The 24692-nt window shown below is 32.6% G+C and overlaps 1 protein-coding gene across 7 annotated transcripts in view; it reads right to left on the bottom strand.

The window, feature by feature from the left end:
* LOC110992175 (homeotic protein antennapedia) overlaps positions 1-24692 on the bottom strand; it is a 144567-nt gene that overhangs the window by 16171 nt on the left and 103704 nt on the right. The window contains exon 1 of one of the 7 annotated variants that reach the window (XM_022257888.2): positions 15580-16182. The exons of the other annotated variants lie outside the window; for them this stretch is intronic. The gene's annotated coding sequence lies outside the window, so the exon portion shown is untranslated. Of the gene's footprint in view, positions 1-15579; positions 16183-24692 lie in introns of those variants that run through there. 7 annotated transcript variants of the gene reach the window in all.

A 24692-nucleotide genomic window follows, 5' to 3' on the forward strand; every position in this document is an offset into this window, starting at 1 on the left:
ACTATTAATTATTTATATAGAACCTCCTTAATATAGAAAATTTTGCCATCAGCACTTCCTCGTAACCGTAACATAAATGAATTCCAAGTATCTACTTAGTTTTTATCTGTTCTAGCCCACAATTATGAGGTTAAGATAAAATCTTCGACCTGGTTCAAGAAACTTGTCTTTAAACTGACCGACGGAAATTAAATCCCACGTGCTTTTGATAATTTGATAACCTGCGTTGATTTATAAACTTGTGTGAGTCAGCTAGTTCACATGCCCTTTTCAACTGTAATAAGTAAGTTTTATGGCATTGTGCGAACGCGGCCTTATTAAAAAAATGTAGACCGTAATCTACGTGTCGTTTTAATTGTTTTTACGTGGAAAAACATCGAAACCCTAGTTACAAATATTTAATGTTGGACTACATTTTATTATAAAGCTACTAATGTATTCCAAGTCAATGTCACACAGCCTACCTTTGCTACTAAACTTTGCAACTAAAAACGGAAAAATAAGAGATTTGTATTGTTGAGAGTCTTCTTGGTGTAACTCTCATTCCTGAGTCCGTAGGTCGACCCCCGGCTGTGCACCAATGAAGTTTATTTCTTTGTGCGCATTCAATATTCGCTCGAACGGTGAAAAAAAACATCGTGAGGAAATCAGCTTGCCATAGACCCAAAAAGTCGACTGGCATTCAGGCACAGGAGGATCATCAAACATACAGAAATCTGAGGCCCAGACCTAAAAACCGCAACTGATTTTTTTAAATGTTTGTTTAGATAATTATACTACAATTTTAATTAATTAAATAAAATTATAGAACCCCTTGACTGCAAATCTTAAGCTCGTGAAATCTGTGAATAGCCGGGGTTTTAACACCCACAGTCTAGCACTCTATCTAACAAAAAAATATAATAAATAATATTTTAATGCCGTGTTAACATCAAATACATATGTACTAGATGACAGATAACTTCAAACGGTTTTTTATAAATTGCATTTTATACGCAAATATTTTTTCTGCTAGAACATTGTGTGAATATTCCATTTCTTCCGTAATATTAATCATAGACAAAGTATAATAGACTAAATATTAAAAGTATTAATATTGTTGCGCGGGCGACAGTCGGTACCTGTTAATCAAATGACGATCAAAGGGTGTATTTTAGGAAAATTTCTGACGCCTGTATTTATCATTTCCACTATTTGTCAATTAACGCTATTGTTGGAATAAAGTGGTCATGATTTATTTTTGTTCTAAAAATATTTTTGGAATATTTGATACTGGATAATTTAAACGATATTATAATTAGATATATCTAGTAGGTTCTCAAATAGTTACAAAACATATTGGCACAGACCTTAGGTATATATTTTTACATGGATAAAACATAACAATAGCACCACACAGTTCTATCATTAATCAACTTTTTTGTTATGTACCTACGACGAACGATCCAATTTTCCTATTGAATCCCAAAACAAGTTTCTATACTTCCATATTTGAAATGCCAATATAAAGGTATCAATTTTAAATATAGAATCTGAGTGTTATTGAGCATTATATAATGTCTTGATAAGATTAACGCACATATAGAATCATTAAAAATTAATTTGGCTTTACGAACTGAGCAACGAGTCATCACTGGGGAAATACAGGTATAATTTTATATGAAAATATGTGTACAATTTTTCTATATCATCAAAGAGATGTCACCTAATGAGCCTCCAGTGTAAATTTGGGGTTGTGTGACGCTGAGTGAAATCCTATGTACAGTGTTAATTAACCACGCCAAGTTCGTAATTTAATCAAGCAAGTTATGCAATTTTCATACCTACTCATATTTCGTGATTTTTCATACAATGTGACGGGTTTTCCCAAGAGTTGCCATGTAATTTTACGGTTTCGAGAGGAAAACGTGTGTTGCCTTGAAGCCTTTAAAAACGTAAAATGCGATACTTTTACAAAAAAACGTATTCAAAGCTCTTTTATAAAATACTTTATCGGTTTATTTAGTATATGAATTTATATTCCATTAATTCTTATTTATATACCTACTATATAACAGATATTGTTTTATCATACATTGCTACCGTTCTAAATTTATTAATTTCAAGATTAGTATTATATCCAGTTGCCATAAATTGCAGAAATTTCATCATCGGACGTCGAGGCAGAATACGAAATTCCACCCGTATCACCTCGACGTCCGCCGTTCCACAACTGCACGATTTTCAAGGCAGTTTTTGCCACGCACTACCACTTTGTGGAACCAGCTGCCCGCTGAAGTATTTTCGAACCAATTTCGACTTAGGGTCCGTTCAAGGAAAGAGCGTACCAATTCTTAAAAGGCCGGCAACGCACTCGCGCGCTGCCTGGCATTGAAAGTGTCCATGGGCGGCGGTATCACTTAACATAAGGTGAGGTACCTGCCCGTTTGCCCCTTGTTCTATAAAAAAAATCCATATATTGAGAAATATACAAATAAAATCATGAAAATCTCTAATCGAAGTTTAAGATGGCATATACGTACATGTAAGAAGGTAGGTTTGTGTGTATATATCAAATCTAAAGATAGAATACATCTCTAGAACAGGTACCAGGAATCCAGCAATCAAACGGAGCTATCAATGAAATGCGACGCAATCAAAATGCCGGACATTCCTGTGCGTTGTCTCTACGGTTTGAATTATGTCAATAAGAAAAATCTAAATCGCCCTTTAATAAAATTACCAGACTGTATGTTACATAAATATTTTAATATTAATATGATTAAAAACTATAAGTATAATAATAATACCGTCTCACAGAGAAATAAGTTTGGCCTATGACCCAAACTGTTACATATTTGATTGTTCACAAAAAACGCACTTGTCAAGTGATTTTGTAAAAAGATGTGTATTTGTAGAAATGAACTATTACTCATGAAAATTTGGCGGCGAAACAATAGAGATGTGGCCAAATTACACAAATGCAATGCAATAATCGGTTGTTCACGGTATTATTGCAGTTTAATTAACATTGCTATCATACCGGCTAATTGTTATATCACGCAGATGTGATTTACGATGTGATACAGACACCGACACCTTCGTGTAATTGCTAAGTAAACATTTGCGTGATACAGTTTAGATATTTTAATTGGTAATGCATATAAAAGACGATTAATTAATATTGATTAAATTACAAAATACATCGGACTATACAAACGTCTTTTACAATGGTTTTAAGTCATTATATCTATTAAATATATTGGGTTTGTACAAACTCCTGAATAAGCATGAAGAGACTCAGACACTCTTTCCATGCTTTTTATTGATTTATTTTAACTGACTAATAAAGCCAAAAAGCCAACGTCGGATATCCGCGAATATATTATCCTCAAATACACGTTTTGATTTCCTGATATAACTTGCAATTCTGCTTAATGAAAGCAATTTACGGAATTTGAAATATTATTACAGATTTTAAATTAAATTTGAGCGCCATCTTTACAAACTATAAATAAACATAATGCAGCGCCATCTATCATTTTATTGTAGAACTACGATGACTGTTAATTCGAGAACTGGACCGGTTGCGGGCCGTGTCGGTTGCGGGCCGTATTCTGTTACGGGACGTGCAGAGCGCCACACTGCGGCGTATGTCGAAGCGCCGCGCTACGTAAGGAATTCCACGATCAAACGACCTCAAACACGAGAGCTTGGATGTCTTCATCAGCGCGCTGGCGAGAGCGTGCGGACGCCTCCTGCTTCCAGCACCTCCAGAATCTCATCCCGCTCCACACCACCTCCCGAACACCGCCGACTTTGATGCCTAATAAAATTCCACACACAACTAATTGTAAACAAATGGGCTGGGACTCTTCCGCCGGCAATTCGGCGCGCACAAAAGACTTCATCCGCAGGTCCCTCGCTGCACTTCCCTCGGGTCAACCGGGGATCTCACCCGGTGCGGTATAACCGCGAGTTACTCCCCAGCTTCACCGACACACTACAACGAGTGCTGCGAGAGCGAAGACGCTCCACAGCATTTCGAGGCCCAGGGTCGCCCCAGGCCCGCCACAACGACCGCCCCGCCGTTGTGAGGGGCGCGAAACCGCCCCCCCCCCCGCAAGCCCACGTAACGGGGTTCCCGGCGCCACCCGCGGATGCAGCGCGGAAGACATCAGACTTTTTTAGAACTGGACGTATAAAATTCAGTAAATGCTAGAAGTCGGTTAGGTACTGTATAAGAGATAATTTTGTTTACAGTTCGCCTATTTTTGCTTGCGAATTCACAATTACATCATTTTAGAATAATCTAAGTGATAGTCTTTAGTAGATTATCTTGCTAAGTCAATTTTGCTTAATAACTAACTGTAACAATTATATTTTAGGTATATTTTAGTTTTTTATATGCATCTATAATATAACGAATTCAATTTTTTTAAATGTTAATAGTTAGTAATAATAATAGTTCCCAATTAAATTCGTGTATATTGTTAAAAACTTTGATTTAATTACACTTTATAAAAATATATACATTTTTGTATTTTATCACTATAATATTATATAAATATACAATTTTATTTCTCAATTTATTTAATATTGATTAGCACCATCTACCTGAAGTTAATTGTATTAGTTTTAAATATTTAAAGTTTTAGTAGTGACATCTGTTGTTGAGTAGATCAATAAACGAAAGCTTTCTGGCCCTAGATGTCATGTCATAGTATTTATTTCTCACTAGCAGCAAGAGATTTATATAATAAGTTCTATAATTACAATATTATTATTCTGAATTTAAATAATACTTATTGGTTATTAAAAATTTGTTAATACATTCCAATAGGAAATCCAACTAGAATATAATAATTATGTAAGAGGAGCATTTCAATTCCAACTGGAACGATTTACTTATTTACACAATAGTTTTCAAAGCAATATTTTAAATAATCAAAATTACAACAGCATAAAATATATATTATGCCAATGTAATCTGAATGACTAAATGTTCTCTCTCTTTAGTCGGCTTCTGATATATGGGCATAGCGGTCAGCAAAAAAGCATCTGGGGCGAACTAGCTGTTCCACCGGCTTCTGTCCACGTCTTTCACTTTATCGGTCCATCTGCTGGGTGAACGGTCACGTGATCTTTTGCTTTCTGTGTAACCAACCACGACTGCATTGTATGGCGGAAGTAACACAATTCGCTGTCGGCAAATCGGAAGCATTTGAAATTATTAAACCGATTTGGTGGAATAATTGCAGGATAAGTAACTATATTTGCAATATCAGGGACGGACCTCATCCTTCATAATTATTTTTGGATTCCAAATGCGGGATAGATCTAATGCAAAATGGCGCTGTTTGTTACCATGTACCTATAGGAGAACTGTATTCTCTTCTAGGGGTTGCAAAATTTAGTTCTGTATGTAAATAGAAAATAACTTCATGGTTATATGTTAGTAGGTAAGTTTAGTATATAATAATAAATGTTACCAAATTACGTAGGTCTGACTTAGGTTCTATTTACCTATCTAATATGGAATATATTATAAATATCAGTTTAAGTTGGGTGAGGTAAGTAAGGACCCAAAAAGGTATACATTTCACATAGAACATAAAAAAATCGTATTCCACAAGTGCTAGCTAACATCTTTATGATATACAATGCTTTCGAATGAACCAGCTATATAATATAATACAGACATATTTTTATTACGGAGCACAATTTATAAATTTGAATATCGAACATTTTATAAATCGAACACCTAACGAATAGGTCGAAAAGAAACGCTCCGATAGGGATGGGACGAAATGAGAATCAGTGAATTTTTTGTGCGATTTTTTCGACGTTATTATTATGACAAAAAAATGCGGAGTCAGTAAAGCGAAACGTGGGGTGGGGGCATGACGAGGGTTCCCGATTTGATTGAAGCGGGAGGGGCGGGGCGGTGACGTCACGCACTCATAATAGGCCGCGCCGTGCAGTGATGGCTGCCGTTTATCAAGAACGAGTGTTAGTTCTGCACTTGGGTTTTATTAGAAGCGCTGCATTAACGCGGACATTGAGTGCATAAAATCCTTAGGCATAATTTATTTTGCGTTTATTCAAAATGTTAATCCATCTCTTGGATTATCAGTTAATACATACCCTTCGTTTGTGTTTCTATTAAATTTAATATTGTATTTGGTAGATGATTAGAATCGTAATTAAAGTTTTTTTTGCTCGAATATAAAATCAACTTTAAATTGGAATCAAAATAAAGCAAAAAATAAATTGAGTGAAGAGAGTTTAAAGAAAAACACTTTTTTAACGGATTATAGATATGTATTATTATATTTAAACTTATAATTATTTTTACATAATTTTAAATTTTAAATATAATAATACATATCTATAATCCGTTAAAAAAGTGTTTTTCTTTAAATGTGTAAAAGTTATGTAAATAAAAGACAATACTATGAAGAGAGTTTGTTTTTTTTATATTAAATTATTATTTCTATCGTTCTACCAAACCACATATTGAACATTAATACACATGAAGTTTAACGAGGATTGTTGAGTTCTATTCTCTGCCAAACAAAAATGTCATTGCCTCACTTACTCATACGAAACTTTCAGTAACCTTTGTTTAAATTGCAAAGTGTAAGTATATTGACAGTTAAATTAAACATTATCTGAACAGGTGTGATTATAAATAGCCAACTGTTTATAAGTAGATGTTTAAGGTGTATTACTCGCTTCGAATAAAGATAACGCAGATAATACCTGTCTATATTACTGGCCAAAGTAATTCATAATACGAAAGTCATACTAAGGCTTGCGTGCGTGATGGGCGGAGCGAATCGCGTGTCTCGAAGCAGTTATCGCGGGAACACCTCGGCACGGCACATCACTAGCTACGCCTATTCCTAGTGGTTGCATTCGAAATTTGAAATTACGTAAATTTGCTTCGGAAAGTTTCTATATACCACAGCGTATAGTAAGGAACTATGCGTGTCCGGGTATAACAATATTATTCCAAATTCAAATTTATTCGTAAATTTTTTGCGATACCTGAATTTATAGAAAAATTCATCATAATACTGTTCTAGCTCCATAGCACATACTTTAATTTTATATTTACCTAAACCAGTAAGGGAAAAATATTAAATTTAATTAGCGAGTATTAACAAAAAGTTTCATAATATGATAACGATGACGCCATAGATCTAAGATAATGTCAATTAGCATTTTCTACTTTGAAAAATTGTGTGAGGCCATTCTCATATATAAAAAAATTATTCGAAAATTCTATAGTCTTCCACTGATTTACTCTTTGTGGTGTGGTGTATAGTGGTAATATTTTTAAGTAGAAGTGAGTAAGTACTCGCCAACACAGCTCGCAGTTAAAGCAAGTGCTTTGTGTTGGCCTAGTGGCTTTAGTGTGCGACTTATTCTTGAGGTCGTATGTGCATAAGTTCCACGGGTGTACACGTGCCTTAGACTACCTTCTTCTTAGACATAGACTTCCTTTTTATTTGTGCACTTAGTATTCGCTCTCATTGTGAAAAACATCGTGAGGAAAGAGAGGCCCTAGACAGAACCCGTTAGAAAGAAATAGTCCACTCCATGACTGACCGTGTCGCTCAGACATGAGCTACTAAGAGAGGGAGAGGATTTTAATTCATAGGAGTTTTGCTACTTTTTTTTACATGATCGGTATTGAGTGAATACATAATGTTACTATAGACTAAACAACATTTGTAGTCCATTTCATTCCGTACGCATTTCAGTGGCATCTTCTGAGCTGGTTTACTAAATAATTATTAACTATTCACATTCAGTAAACTAAATTTAATGAAAAAAAAAAAGTTATTCAGATTGCAAGTCTTATCCCCAGAAAAATCATTTTAAATTCATAAAAACTATTGTGTAAATAATCAACATGAGTTCACATAGAATTATAATACATACTTGCACATTCTAACGCGAAGACCATTCTGGGTTTCATACTAATTAGGTAAAGTTAGTTAAATTGTAAAGTAATACATAATTTATAATTGATTTTTTTCTATCACAGAAAAGTAATTGCTAATTTATTTAAATCCGTTGATTAGGCGAACACAATCGAGAACAAGACAAACAAATTAAATTACATAATGTGTACTTAGAATGTTTACACAGTTGTGACAGTGTCGAGCACCTGTTTTACACTTAGCCACTGTAATGTAAATAAAATTTAACTTATTTTGAAATACTAATTAAAAGCAAAACACCTTCAGTTTTGTCTAAGTTCTGCTTATGTATAACTCGATGGTTGTGGGTTATATACACAGAAATACAAGCATCGTTTTACACAGCATGTCATATGTTGAATTAAATATAAATAATAAAAATAATATTTAATTTATTTTTTAATTTGGTCTACACAAATTTCTACTACTATTCAAATTTAAGGATTTTTATTTACTGTGGTAAGGCCATCCAGACCTTGATGAACCTAAACTTTGTTGGCTTGTAGGAAGGAATCGGCTCTTAGAGTCAACTATCTAAAGCATAATCAATACTATAAACTATAAAGCATAAAGCACAAGCAATAATCTAAAGCATAAAGCTGAAGATTGAAGGATTTCGATCCAGGTAAAAAAAAGAGAATTTGCGTCTAATTTCAAATAAGTATTATTATCATACTTTTAAACTTATTATCAACATAATTATCTAAGTTAAAATTCAGCGCCTGCAATGATACGTTAAGATATACAATTTGTATTTAATAATTGGACCAATATTATACAAAATGTGCACGAAATATTTCTACAGGACAATAATTAGAACCTCAATTTGGCTTCGTATATAATTTAAGGCACCAATGCTGACTAGGGTCTCTAATTATTTGAAATATATGGCTATTGTTGGCATTATAACAAAAAGTTTTTCTTTATTATATGTATTATTAGTTCAGATTGGTTAAATAATTTTAGTATAAAAGATAAGGTTGTTCACCTACTTGCCCATTATGTAAATGTCATGAGACAGATACAGGAATCTAAAGCCAAGACCTAAAGGGCATACCGCCAACTTTTTTTCATATAATCGTACTTGCAAGCTTGAATTGGTTACATAATGCTTTCTCACGTTTACGCATTTATAAAGAGATGCGAATGATAAGGACAAAACATGCGTAGCTACTTGAGGTTTTTGGAGGTATCTTAATAAATATTACTCACACATAAGGCCGTAAACAAATATTTCTCATCTTATTTAGTACGAAGAACCATGCCAAGTGACTACCACGCTAGCTAGTTATCGCGCAAAAACTGCAGTTCGATATTTAAATATTGACAACCAATCAAACTTTGTAGGTATTCTACGTCAATCGCAAGAATGGTTTCATTGTCCGATGTATACGTTTGATAAACCAATAAAATCAATTATCAAATGCAATTTGAATACAATGCCATGATACAAATTAAAAGTTTGTAACCGGATTTCATTTCGATGATTTTCATATAAGAATCTGTTTTTATTTCATTTTCTGTATTCAATCATAGATATGAAAAAGCTCGTGTTGTCTTTTTAATATCACTACTTAACATAGTAATAAATAAAAAAATCAAACACAAAAATAACTAATTGAAGCTCTTACATCTATGGATAAGAGTAACATTTAAATTTCCATATAAACAAATGCCAGTAAATGCTTTATAAAACGACCGTTTCTAGAATCAAAATTCCATTTTTTTTTAAATCAAAAATTAAGTCAAGGAGCTCCATAAACATAAATGCATGTTATTTATCACTGTAATAGTATAGGAAATTTCAACACCTGCAGATACTTTGTAAACAGTAAAAAGAATTTATAGGATTCATATTGATGAGACAGTGCACCTGTTTTAGTTGTATAAGGCAGAAATCAAAATGAAATATATGTACGTTCCTCAAAAAACTTCGCGTAGTTTTATCTTAGTATCAAATTTGAATTTAGAACACCATTCCTAAAAGTAAGTGTAAAAAGTATTTTATAAGCGGACTTTATTTATTTTATTCGTAAAACAAAAAGTACTCCTAATATATCTGGCTGGCGATTCCCTTTTTGTGTAAGAATGATTTAAACCCATCCTTATTTTAAAATTACTTTTTTTAATAGTTGGAAGTTAAGGAAATAAAAAACTGGTTTAAATAGTAGTACCTACTACTACGATTAGCATGACTGCAACATATAATAGGCATAAACAGGTTAACAAATATTCACAATGGAATATTGTACTTAAACGTTAATTTATTATATCTAATGTCAAAATCGCCAAATTTTCGAAATCTTAAATCTTTGACAATTTTTTTTCTGAGGCCCTATGATTTAATAATACGTTATAAAGATTAATAATGTCGCACGACATAAATAATATGTCGGCTATTTCAAGTAACACCTACCAACTACAGCGATTAATTACAATACAGCCTGAGGGCCTTAGTAATATCTAATTAAGGAACGACATTTTTTAATTATATAACATTGAATTGGTAAATTTTATATATTGAAAATTATAATGAAGCCTTCGAATTTTAAATTTGGAAAATGCGTTCGACATTTAAAAACCAGTGAAGTGAAGGTTCTATTTTTAAATTTATAAACAAGCGTAAATAGTCATAAACGTCGTCACATGCAATAAAATGCTATAAAACAATTTTAAGTGTAAAAGTGTTATATAAAAATGTCAGGTACCAAATAACAGAAATTATTTGACTCCCAATAATTTGTTTATAAACGAATAGTACTTGAAGCATTAATACTTTTTAGTTCCCTTACAGTACTGCCTATGAATTTCATAGAAATAATTACAATTCTTGAACGTAAATCCATCGTTCGTATTATTTTTGAAGCTACGGGTACGCTTACAGGTTTATGACCTTTGTCGCTCGGTTACATTTCTTAATTAAATTGAATGTAATATTATAGTTTATAGTTCATAAATTATCAGACTCTTATTATTGATTACTGTAGAATAAAAAATCCAAACCGTTTTGTGCAAAATAATTCTGATCGCCTGTAATACGGATAAAATAACATTCGATACATCAAACTCAAGATTAATATTCAAATCGGTCGATAATTTTACAAATTCGCCGTACAAACGAGCGGGTGTTCCGAGACCTATAATACACATTAATATCCCCGACTTCTCATGTCAAACCGGCAATCCTCGGCCGATTATCTTTATTTAGCGATAATTTATCAAGGCAACGTAATTCGCTCTTGTGAGTCATGTTTGAGGCTTTGATGCATACTACTTTGTCATGTTTTGACATCTCTCATTATAAGTACGTTGACAAATGCTTCTTGTTTCTAGCGTCATAAATAATCAAGGTTTTTGCTGGATATTTCAAGTTATTTAGAAATACGTAATGCAATATCCGTTGTAAATAATATACTTCATATAATGAATATATTCAGATGTTATATTGCTTACAGTATCATATTAATATATACTTAGTAGATTTTTTGTTTCATTAAATTGGAGACTGTCTCGTGTCAATAACGAAGCATCTGGAGCGGACTATCTGTTTGCACCGGATTCTGTCCAGCCCCTCTTATGACAGTGTACGAGATGAGGACGATAATTCTTTCACTTGATCGGTCAGTCTGGTTGGTGAACTGGTGATGTGATCTTTTGCCTTCCGTCTTCCTCCAAGTTTCTCCAAGTTTTTATCGCTTTTGCGCAAAGTCGAAACAACGATCTGCTATAAGGTCTATAAGACAGCATATACGATATACCGTTTTCAGTAATTAACTTAACAGTAAATAAATTTGCCAATATCAAAAATCGAATTCGTTTCGCCCTAGAGTTGATGTAGATAACTTGGAATTACGAGGTAGAATAAAGAAAAATTAAGTTAATATATTCAGGTTCAAATATTAAGTAATACAATTATTTGTTAATTTATCCTTATTACTTTCTTCTCAGTTTTACACGCATGACAAAACATTATTTAACGAAATTATAAAAACCAATATTTAATATTTATTATCTACCCTATAGTATATATTACATTACACTACTATAAAATTCTAATATCTGTACCCATAAAATGTCATTACCAAATTCGATATTTAAATTTTCAATTCTGATAAATATTAGACGTTTGTGAATGTGGAAAGTTAATTAAAATATTTAATGAGACCACCGTTCCGTTTGTGGGAGCTGTTGACATGTACAAATGATATTAAATTACCGATACGGAGGTAGGCGTTATCACTTCAAACAATACAACTCGGCTTCATTGAAGCTCGTTCATAATAATTAAAGATTATTTAATTCCTCTCCTTCGTTTGGATAAATCGTAATAGGTATATACTTAAATCTAATCTGTCTATTACGAATTTTGAATACGACTTAAATTCAGGTTTTTTATTATAGTAATTTTTTAGTATTATTAATAGGTGGGATTATATTATTATTATTTCGTGTTAATTCATCATAAATATTGCCTAAGTAATCTCCCCATCAGGGAGATGCAAGAAACACTGTACCTCACTAGAATGTTATTATAGCTGTATTTCTTGGGGTTTGATAAGATAATGGTCCGAAGTCTGACGTATAAAAGGGCACTTCAATAACGTAGACATTTGTCAATTACTGTGTATCTTATGTACTTGTCTTTATTTAAAATATACTCTATCAGAATATGTGTATGCTAACCTAACCTTACCTATATTAATCAAATTTGAAAATAGAATTCCCCTAATGAAATCCTAGTTTATGTGCAATGCAATACATACATAATTAAATAGGTATGTTTAAATTTCTGTGATATCAATCACTATACTCATACCATTATATTATTATACTGAATATAATCAATTTACAGATCATCAAATGAAACTTTGTAACCATAACAACAGTAGTTGGATATTCTTTTATTCATAATGTACGACAAAATCTAATCTATCAATTTAAATTTGGAATTCCAAGGGCGTGCCGAATTCAAAAAAGCCGTCATGATTTCTCTACATAGAAAGTCGTGATCTCAGTCACGGCGCATTATCGCATCATCTCTTGCTACACATTAAAATCATGAAGTTTTATTAAGGCAGTCGAAAAGCAGACCATGTGATGGTCAGTAGATAGCGGTGAAAGGTACCGTTACTATAATAGCCCCTAGAGAAAAACAAGAATATTTTGTATGTTAATTGTATGAATTTCAGATTATGATTATTGTCTATATTTAGAGTAAAAGAACATGCTTTAACCTATATAAAAAGGTTTAGGTCAGGAAGGTGTAGAGATTTGTTTCAGAATAAAGTCAGAAGGCTTTTTTATAAGGTTACAAAGTTTAGTTACAAAAAGTATGTACTCAATTAATGTAACTCTAACTTTGTATATGCGTGTGTCCTCTTTCAATGTGTCCTATTACAAGATTCAAGAAGCTACATACAGATGCAGATACTTTTAGCTTGGAGCCACAGGATTTATCTTATTCTTGATTCTTTTCTTATATGAACACTTTTAAAAACACAATAAATAATTAGGAAGTCTATGTACTACTTCCTAAAATGCTAGGAAAATGTTTCTTTGAAAAATCTGTGTTTAATCGGGCTTAAAAAAGGCGGTTTAGTAATAGTTGTGTTATTTATAATCCTTTTTTTATGTCACAGGAGGCTCACGCGATGCTATGATGCGCCGCCCATGGACACTCACACTACCAGAAGGTTCACATGCGCGCTGCCAGCCTTTAAAAAATTGGTGAGCTCTTTTCTTGAAGGACCCTAAGTATTTATTTACCTGTCTCGTATATGCATATTTTCATTTAATTATAGTTAAAGCCATGAAATTTAAATAAATGAAATATAAATTTCCTAAGAGTTTTGAAATATCGGTAACCTAAATAACAATTTCGAGAAGCTTCTGTTCGAAATAAAAAAAAAAGGTTGAAAATATTATTGTTACACTCCGCTAATTATTCTATTAAATTAGCATTTTACATAATGTGTTTAGTTAAATTTAAATAATTTCTTATCAGACGTTGCCTCATGGTCCTTGGATTTTCACTAAAATGGGCATAAAAATTCTATTTAACGCGAATAAGCAACACACTTGTAACGTATAAAGTAAACTTTTCTATAGTTCATAATAGGGGTTAAAAACTGCTATTGCTCATTATTTTAATAAATATTTGACTACATTTTCTTCTATTCTGAAAAATACTTGAAATTCTCAGATTCTAAGAAATTAATTAGTTCATTTAATCACAAGTTTATATTTCGATATCTACAGATGATAAAAATTGTTTTTTAACCAAACTGTATCTTTAAGTTATCCTTATAAAGTTCAGATGGGTTTATTAGTGGGTTTATATCTAGCTCTAATGGGACATGGAAACACATATTTTTTTCATATAGACACTGAATCTAAGACCTACGTAAACACACAAACACACAACGTACGAACATACATAAATCATCTGTGAATGAACTAAGATTTTTATTATTAATTCATTATTGTTCAACTGTAATATCTAAATTAAAGTGGAAAATTTATTTATTTCATTTAATAAAGACAATTTATCATACATACTATAAATAATAAAAATCTAGACATTACAATATCATTAGATATTCATAATTATATATTAAATTGCAACTCATTTATTTTTGAATAATAAATATATTTATGCTAGCTACCATATCTGTTTAGTACAAAGTTTTATGGACAAAACTAATTCATTGGTTTAGTGAAAATGTTTATCTAAAAAATCAGTAGGTAAGTAAAATGGTTCATAGCTTTTTCAAAGGTGCATTTTAACTATTTTTATCGAATTATATACGATTCTCTATGCGCACGCACAATTTTCCAAATGGAAAATGGAGTTAAAGAATTATATACACAACCTTCCGCGTTAAGTAAAAAGTTGATTGATGATCAAAGGCGGTGCTAAAACTCTACATCTCTATTTGGTCCTTCAAATGACTTTTTGATTAATGTCCCTGATACCTGTCGGCAACTCCTAAAGGAACTGTCGACAACATAATAAGTTTTATTAATATCTGTATTTTGTGACGTCACGGGCACATTATGTGTTTATGCGGAATTTAAAGTAGGTATTTTTTGTGCGTTAGCATGACAAAAAATAAGGAAAAGGAAGGTGATTTGTATATGCAATTAGGATGCGAGATAGTTATTATATAATATTCAAATAAGATTTTTCGTATATAATAGGAATAAATTGTTAATTTGATTTTATATTCAATTAATCAATTTTTAAGCAGAATGATTACTGTGTTGGTTAAGAATATTGTAAATATTTATATAGATTTAATGTATACAATCCAAGTGTTCTTATCAAAATCGGTACTAATAATGCTCAACTTATTAAACCACAATTTCTTGGATAATTAGAAATAAAATACCAGTGATGACAATAATATTTCAAGAAAATTAATTGATTTGCATAATAAAAGTATTGATAAATCAGAGCAACTCCACCAATGACATTATTATTGGTGAATACGATATATTTGTTTATAAAAAAATAAATATGTTATGTATGAAAAATTTTGATACTGTGTTCGACATTACATTTTGATAAGAATATTGTATTTTTAGCTTATTTTATCTTACTTACCACGAATTTAAATACGTTGCAAAATTTCCAATTAACACTAAACAAACAAATCATGAAGTCACAATTTAAACGAAATCACAAAAAGTTAATAGTTTAAAAATTCTACATCACAACTTTATCACTGATTCTATCTAATATCATCTGTGTTTCGCCATATTTATTAAATATAGTAAATGAGGTCACAGTCCAATTTATTTTTTACACTTAAGTGATATCATTCCAACTAGTTGGGACCACCAAACCGCGGGGAATATTTTATTCATACCGTTACCCCTCAGACTGATTTCCGACGAAGCGTGCCTAATTGCCAACATGATAACTTCGAATAGGAAAAACAAACGGAAATGTCACAATTCAATCGGACATCATCAAGTTCAAGAGCGCGCGAAATCGCGCAAATTCATTAACCGCGAAGTTCGTAGCGCGCCTACGATCGTCACTTTTTTAACGTAAACTGTCAACAATTTCACGAAATTACGCTCGTTTAATGAACGTCTGAACCCGCATTGAGCTAGCTGTCAAATCTACGAGCCGTCATAGTCCGCTGCCATGAGTTGGCACGCACACACCGACAACCGCCGCGTGCGATAGACACAACTACACTGACATTTCCCGAACGCGAGCGTGCGGGCACTCTCACAAGCGAGTTTCATGAATCATACGAACTCCGCGCCTGTGTTGTATCGGGTGGGAGTGCGAACATGCAGCGTGCTTTTAGCGTGGCCAGACGAAATGATGCCTAACTGCAAAAGAGAATGTGAAGTATATCGGTTTTACAAAATGGCCGGTTATGATTGAGTGTACACGCGCCTATGTAGCTGATCCCATGAGAGATTAGCGAAATGCGTGTGAATGCAACGTTGCTACGGATGGGCGCATACTGAAGCTGCGTCCTCATTCCTGCGATTGGAATCAGCTGAATGATCTCTTATTTAACATTCGTGAAAGATGCGATTTGAGGAGGCGTTTTCGAGTAATTAAATGATTTAAGTGTTTGTGGATTCATTTTTAGATAACATCGTAATGTAGAGACTGGTAACATGCAATTTTATTCCTTCCATACTTCGTTCATAGCTTACCTGAAACAAAACAAAGAAAATAAATAAAACAATCAATTAAAATACATAGTAAATAAATCATATCAGTTGTTTATATTTTCGAATGTCATAAAATAAAATATTATTCTTTATCTTAGAGGGAAAGACAAATCCAAGTCATCGGCATTTTATCATTGACCTCAGTACATCTGTTCTTTAGCTTAGATAGTGCAGGTCAGCTGTGTTTTGAATAGATATGTAAGTGTAATAAGGAACCTATGTCAAGTTCATTGATATGATCTTAAATAATTCGCGAGTTACTATTCTCTTTAATACACGATTAATTGTTTGTAAACACCATAAAATGCTGAGGGAAGTTAAGTCGCAACAAAGTTTAAAATGTATGTAATCATTCAGTAAACGATTCATTTAACGACCCAAGCACTAAAGAGCCAAAGCTAATAACCGTTGAACATAAAAACAAAGTTAACGAAGAAATATCAGCAAAAACAATAATTAAAATGATAATGACGCAAATGCACCCTATAAAGTTGAATAGAATTAATAAAAATTAATTTATTGAAATCATTGACAACATTAAATATTATAGCCGAGATAAAAATTGGAAAACAATAGGGTCATTGAGTCACTACAAAAAAGTCTAAAAGAAAGTATACAATGTACAATATTGGTTAGGTAATTATACATAGGCATAATGTACGAATGTACAACAAGAAGGTCCTATATGTCGGTTTATTGGCTGAAATAAGTAAAAAAACAATACTAGTTCAAATTTGTATTTCAACAGATGTAGCAGTAATAAATTGTCTTTATGAAACAACTTCAATGGCCAGCGGTCAAATTCAGACAAAATAATTGGACACTCGATTCTATGACAAAAGTCCACCATTCACAATCAAGAGCCACTCAACAGGCATAATGAAGATGTTAACAATTTTCCACGACCGAATGATCTATCCACCGTGAAATTTTAGAAAATAGGCCCCAGCAACTTTGAAATGTCCCGAGAGAGTTATTACATTAATATATTTACCAAACACGATCCTATTATTACGTTTTCATGTACTCGTTTACGCATAAATTAAAATCATGCCAGTTTTTCTTTTGTCCCAACCCTTATTTGGTATTCATGTTTGATATTTTGATAATACAAAAGGACGGCGCGTTTTGAAAACACAACGTGTTCATAACATACGAGTAAACCTGTTTTGCGAGCAATGTATGCTAAAGATACAAATTGTGAAAGAGGCAATCGTTGATAAATATTCAGAGCATAGTGGGCTTTTTTTCCTTGGCTTTAAGCTTTTTATTCTAACGACGTCAAATCCATCACTTCAATTATGGTCATACCGAATGATATATGAGTTAAATGAGGGATTTTAAAGGGCAACGGGGTTGTTTGAAACTATGTACAGCATCAAAGCTCCCTTTTTAATTTGTCCAAAACTATGAGCCGTAGCGAAATGAGGGTCTCGAAACTATACTTAATCGCACCCTAGTTTTTTCGATCGATTTTTAGGTTTTATATAATTTGGTTGAGGTTTTCATGTTTCTTATTGCTTCCGCAACGAATTTCGTGCGACCCACGGCTAGAAATGATTGAACCTATTGGGCGTTTGCCGGCAGCGACTCCAATTTAGTTTTTCGGATTAGATACGCCAAACATAATAACATAATTGCTCTAATAACAGGCCAACCTCGCCATGCCTTACAATTCACTTTCCAATTCGGTTCATTTTTTACCCCAAGACTGTCTAAAACTATTATGATTTATGACTGAAATTTTCGTGCAGGCAAATTACGGGCCGGGTTTTTGAACTAGTTGCTTCTCTTTCTGACTTATGGCAAATTTGTACGTCTGATAAGGACATTATATTTCTGTACGATAGCATTACAAACATAGCTGAGACTTGTGGATAAAATGATTTACTGTGTTTTTTCTAATTAGCTCGCAGGAATAATTAGTAGGATTAACATGTAATGCCAGCGTATTTTTCAATGTCTACATATATAATAAAATGGCTTAGCAATTAAACACAGTAGCTTAAGAATTCGATACAATTTTTTAAAAGCTAGCGTACTTATTTTCATTCGGTAATTATATTACGGAAGTTCTTTTTTGTACTAAGTTATTTTCTGGTAAAAGTAGTTTGAAATAGTGCGGTCGACAAATGTTCATGACAGAGCCTGCATTATACATGAGACCTGACACGAACCGGTAGATATTTACATACAAAACTTTTTCACATAGCTTTTCAAGAGCAGAATTATTTTCGAAAAGTAAAATCATTTAGTACTTATCCAAAACGGGTTAAAGTTTTCTAGTAAAATTAGTAATGTCAAAGCAATCTATATACATACGTTAAGCCGTCTTCAAGAATTACTATGATTAGCGCGAGTATTTACACTTCGTGACATTTATAGAAAAACAAATAACATACTTAGGTAATACATAAAAATTATAAGGGATTCTATGTTCCGATATCGCTAACAAGCGATCTCATCCAGGCAGCCCCAGTAAGGAAAAACGAAATCTTATAAAAACCAAGTTTAATCTAAAATAATACATATGCCACATATTCAGTCTTGGGTTAGTTTTTTCAATAAATTTAAAATTAAAAGATTGTCTAACATTTAGTAATTGTAGTTTATAATGTTTATTCCTTACATTATACAAGACTCCTACATTACTCATCTTAAGTTTAGGAAAATTGCCTAAGATTATTTAATTATTTACAAAAACGCTTATTTTTACAGGGATTCAAATTAAATGTAGCATGTACATGTTATGTTGCATGAATTGAATTCAAATGTAAGTTATAAGTGCAAGAATGGAGCAGAATATAATATAATCGATATAGTTATTAAGTTCTTTCAACTGTATCGCACATTATAATAATATAATATATACATAATTTACGATTGCGTATAATAGTCTGTTTTTATACCCCTATAAAAACTGAATTGCTTATAGACATTGAGTAGATTAATCTTTCGTCTTATTCTGTCTAATTATATTTTACTATGATGAGAAGAGATATAACCATGGGCAATTTTCGAAAATACATTCATAAAACTAGTTGAGATATACAAATGGAATATTATTGAATATTAAATTAAGCATTCCCTTGCTTATAATGATTTCAAATTAAATATTATATTATATACTTAATGGAATATAAATGTATTAAAATGAAGCAGCCACCTCCAGAGATAGAGTGCGTGGTGAAGCGGAAGAGTCGCCTGGTAAAGGACTGTGAACGAACCTACTTTAGGGTTGAACAAAATTTATATTAAATTATATATTCATTAAATAAATTTAAAGCCAAAATATCCTGTCAAAACCATATAATATGTAGAAGGAAACGCAAAGGGACTTTTCAAATGATAATTTAAACTGGTTTTATTTAGAATTATTTTTATCACTTCTTTTATTTTAAGTATAATTATTTTAAATCTTTTTTTTCTATTTATACAAATGTTTACATTCTAAACCTTCAAAGCTCGTTAAACTGAATAGATGAACTGATAGTTCAGACAATCTTTTACGTTAGATAGATATTCCGTATAAATTGATATGTGACATATTAAGGTAGTCAAAAGCCTATATCAAATTGAAATTGATTTACGTAAAGATTTTCCAATTTGTATCTATAACGTGCGGACAATAAACGTACCGCAAATACAATGGTGGCAACCCTATTGTCCGACACAGCCGCCCGGACACGTTTCAGGATCATGAATTATGGCGCGAGCCGATGTGACTTTTCAATTTGAAATCATCAACCTGGAATTAATTTCATTTTTGAACCCCATTATTTCTGTTATCTATACGCGAATCGCACAATACGCGCGTTTCAGTTATTGCTATTCGAACAAAAATAGTACAATTTTCATTTGTTTATTCATAATCTATGATACGGGTTTTAGTATTCCATATCTCTCCGGAGAAACGTGGACTATATTGGCTCGAGAAAGGCAAAGGATTGATACCTTTGAGATGTGATGCTAGAGGTGAATGCTAAGACTACATTGATCCTGCGAACGGACTCACCATTTCTACCACACGCCGACACTAAAGTGTATCTTATTTTGGCCTTGGAGTAACTGATCGTGATTGGTAACACAGAAGGCAAAAGTACACGCGGCTGTTCATCAACCAGTCCGGCCAATAAAGTGAAAAACTCATCGTCCTTAAAACTATACACTGTCATAAGAGATACACATCTCTTGTCCAGAAACCTCTGAAAACAGAATATCCGCACCAGATTTTTCCTTACTGATCACGACGATAAGACATGAGGAACCGACTGAAGAGAGAGAGATCCCAACCATTATTTAGCATTTTTAGGTCCAAATGTTAATACAAACAGCCTGTTTACTTTTCGATTACAAAAGTAGCATTATCTATTTCTAACTATTTGAAGGTTCTAATACACGTAGAAGTTGCTGGTGCAATTTCTTAGATAAATTTCACTTTTATTGCGTTGTTATATGACATCCACATCCAATTTAAAGTATCTTACAATATATAGAACGTCTTAATAAACGTTTATTTAGTTCAGATTTATAGCACGGAAATATCCCGGTAAAGTGTCGGATACGTGTATTTCACAAATCTGTCAGCGGCAGGCCCACACAAAATCTCGAAGCGTCTATTCAAACGTTAGTTGACGAAAGTCGAAATAGAACCATAAATTTTATTCTAAATAAAACTCCGGTCCGTTAGACATTCTGTTAATCGGGGATGTATAAAAAATCTAGATGCCACTGACTAGACGCGGCCAATGACCCGAGATTATTTTTTGAATTACGAATGCGTGGATTGATGACATAATTTAATATATTTGTTTTTATGAAAGAACTGCAAATTTTGTAAATTTTTTCACTATTCATAGTCATTGTAAGCGTTCAAATCCCAACAGCGGAGCTTTATGACAAAGCTAATATTAGACAATCATTTCCTGTCAAAAGGGTGGTGACTCCCGGCGGGCGAGGGTGGGATACAAAACACCTCCACGTCTCAGGATTCTGCAATCCCCGTCCTTGAGTGTGAATCTGAATTCTTATATTTTTGTGAGTGATGAATGGATTTTTAATATCATCCGGCAGATGTATCGATAGTAAAAATATTATGCTTCTTTGGCATCGTCATTTTCTTCTAAAGCTTTTCAGTATTTGGACTTGTTAACTATAACTACAAACAGTATTTTCTATACATATATGTAGACATGATTAGCGAACTATTAGAAACCAGTAGTCTAACAGGAAAAACGTGTGAAGGCTGATTAAGAAAAATGGAAAAATAAATGTCTGCTAGTGTCATGTCGCTTGTAGGGACAAGACAGTGCATGTTACAGAGACGTCTCAATACTGACGGCAGTTCGGCAAAAAACGTGGCGAGCGATCTCACGACTGTATCACGAGATAAATAAAACATGACGCGCCCTATACATACATATCGTTACATATCCTATCTTAATCCCGGCATCTGATTTGAGCGGTTTTCTACCGATGTACGAAATGCTTAAGAGAGATCCATTTTGAGATGTGTTATTTAGAATGTTTAAGCCAAATGCCTAAATTGCAAGAATTTATATAATTTCGTCTCTCAAAATAGTCAATCGCCAAAAAGACAATCAGCACCTGCATATTGCAACAATTAATACATTCACTCTAAGAAAGGAAGAAAGCCTTACATCGCAAGAGGTACAGAAAAGTGGAGCAAAAAACCGCTTAACTAGTGCCCAAGGTACAGAAAAAGCAAAAGAGGGAGACAACTGAGAAGGTGGATTGACCACATTAAAGAACACATTAAAGGTGGTACATAGCAGAGAGTGACACAGTGCAGAGAGGAATGGCGGGATTTGGAGGAGGCCTTTGCCAAAAAAAGGGCACACAGATGCACCAGAATTGGATTAAAATGGAAACTTGTTCAAATGTATATAAAATAATTAATGTAAAATGTATCTGAATAAAGGCTGTTATTATTATTATTATATAATTTCGTAAAATTTTCTCAAACGGTAGTCAATAGTGATTTTTGTCATATATTCTTTTGGAATTATCTGCGCCAGCTTTAAAAGAATTCTGAGGTTTCGTATTTGATACTGTAACTGTTTAATAATTTTGGGTTCAAGATCTTATTATAACTGTACGAAGATGAAGACTCGTGTCAGCTATTATTTGAATTACAATCCGAATACAAATTTGCTAGAAGGAAAAGTGTACATAAGAACATAGATTTGCTAAACCGATAAAGACGACGTGTGTGATCTTAAATTTAATATTGCAAACACGTTAGTAGCAATAAAATAAAGCGAGTGAATCATGAATATCGATTGAAGTAGCTCCAGACCATTCTTATAAATATATTGGTTGTGTCTTGGTAGCAATTCTCATAAACATATATTACTCAGGTAATTTACAAACGATTAAAGCAAAGCATATATTCTCGTAGTTATTATACAGTAAAAATTAATGCCATTATGAGAAGTGGTGGCTGATTTTGAAGAATACTAGACTGTGGTAAGAATAGCCCCCCTCATTTTGCGTTAAATTTAAAAGTTAATATTTATCCAACTTGTTTGTCCGGCTTGCTAATTTATTCTCTAATTATATATAAATTCATTTTCCAGTGGTATATATGATAGATAAATTACACAAGAACCTATGAAATTAACATGCAAATGTCAAAATAATATATCAAAATTTAATTAAAATTAATAAGAGATTAAAGATAAAAAGGGTGCTAATTAAAAATTTTAGTTGGTGCTTGATAGGTATCGGTGACCCTGTTGATAGAGCTGTGTTTTCCTCTGTAAGAATAATCACAATACATTGAAATTAAATTTGTTTAAATTTCCTATTTATAAATTCTTAATAATTATTATTACTTTATAGGATATTGTATATTGTAAATACTGTGAGTTGGTAATCAGTATTCATATACACGGAAATCGCACAACTTTTAACTTAAAAATTCCGCCACTTTATAGAAGTACCCACTGCATTATAAAAGGTATGTAAGGAAGGAGATTGACACATTGCGTTTAAAAAATGCACTTCAAATAAAAAATATAAGTCATTTAGCATTGTTGTTTACTTTATTCAACCGTTGATCCACAATAGACACAATAAAATGCGTTCCGTTGTCAAATTATTGGCACACTTCGAAGACAAATATCAAATCATATCCGAACGGTAGATGCAACAATTTTAATCATTACGTACAGATTGACATGCACCGTGTGTGTCCACATAGATCAACTAATGGCTAGACTGGGTACAATAAGAGCATTTTGTGATTTGGACGGTACATTAACGCGCCCGCCATACTTGGCACCAACCGAGCTCCGCCCGTTGGCAACATTATGATATTTCAATAGATGGATTCCCTACGTCAAGTCGTATAGTTTTACATAATTGGGAATTTATTTTTGGCTATAAATACACATCTTATTTGATTAAGAAGCTCTGTGTATTCAAATATTTGAGTACGCGCGTAAGTTTTACGTCTCAGACTGGCCGTAAATGTATTCATTTATCGACTTATTAACCTTTCGACATCAAAAATACACAAATTAATTTTTAATTATATTATATATTTTTTTTATTTTTAAAAAATGAAAGTATTATATGACCGAGCATTCAAAGTCGTTAGAATTAACGGCAATCGTTACAAATGCATTAATGATCATTTGAGTAATGATAATCTTACAATACATATTTTAAGCTCGCCCTTTGTATTTGCAAGTTGATTTAACGATAAAAGCAGCTGCTACTTTCTTACATTCTAATGAACTTAAAGGTCATACTAGATTTGAGAAATATGCGCAATTTGCCTTTCATTTAAATCCTTATCTGATCTAAAACTTTATTTACAATAGTTTTTTTTTAAATTCACAACTGACAACTGTCTAACTATAGTGCAAAAGTTACTGATCGTGAAAAAGTAATCTCTTCCAGAATATTCTAATGGAGTAAGCCAGTAGATAATTCTGATTGAGAGAAAAAAGACCAAACGCTAAGTTCAATGTGACCTGTGCACTTTTG

This window comes from Pieris rapae, chromosome 8 (assembly GCF_905147795.1).
Source record: "Pieris rapae chromosome 8, ilPieRapa1.1, whole genome shotgun sequence".
NCBI lineage: Eukaryota > Metazoa > Arthropoda > Insecta > Lepidoptera > Pieridae > Pieris > Pieris rapae.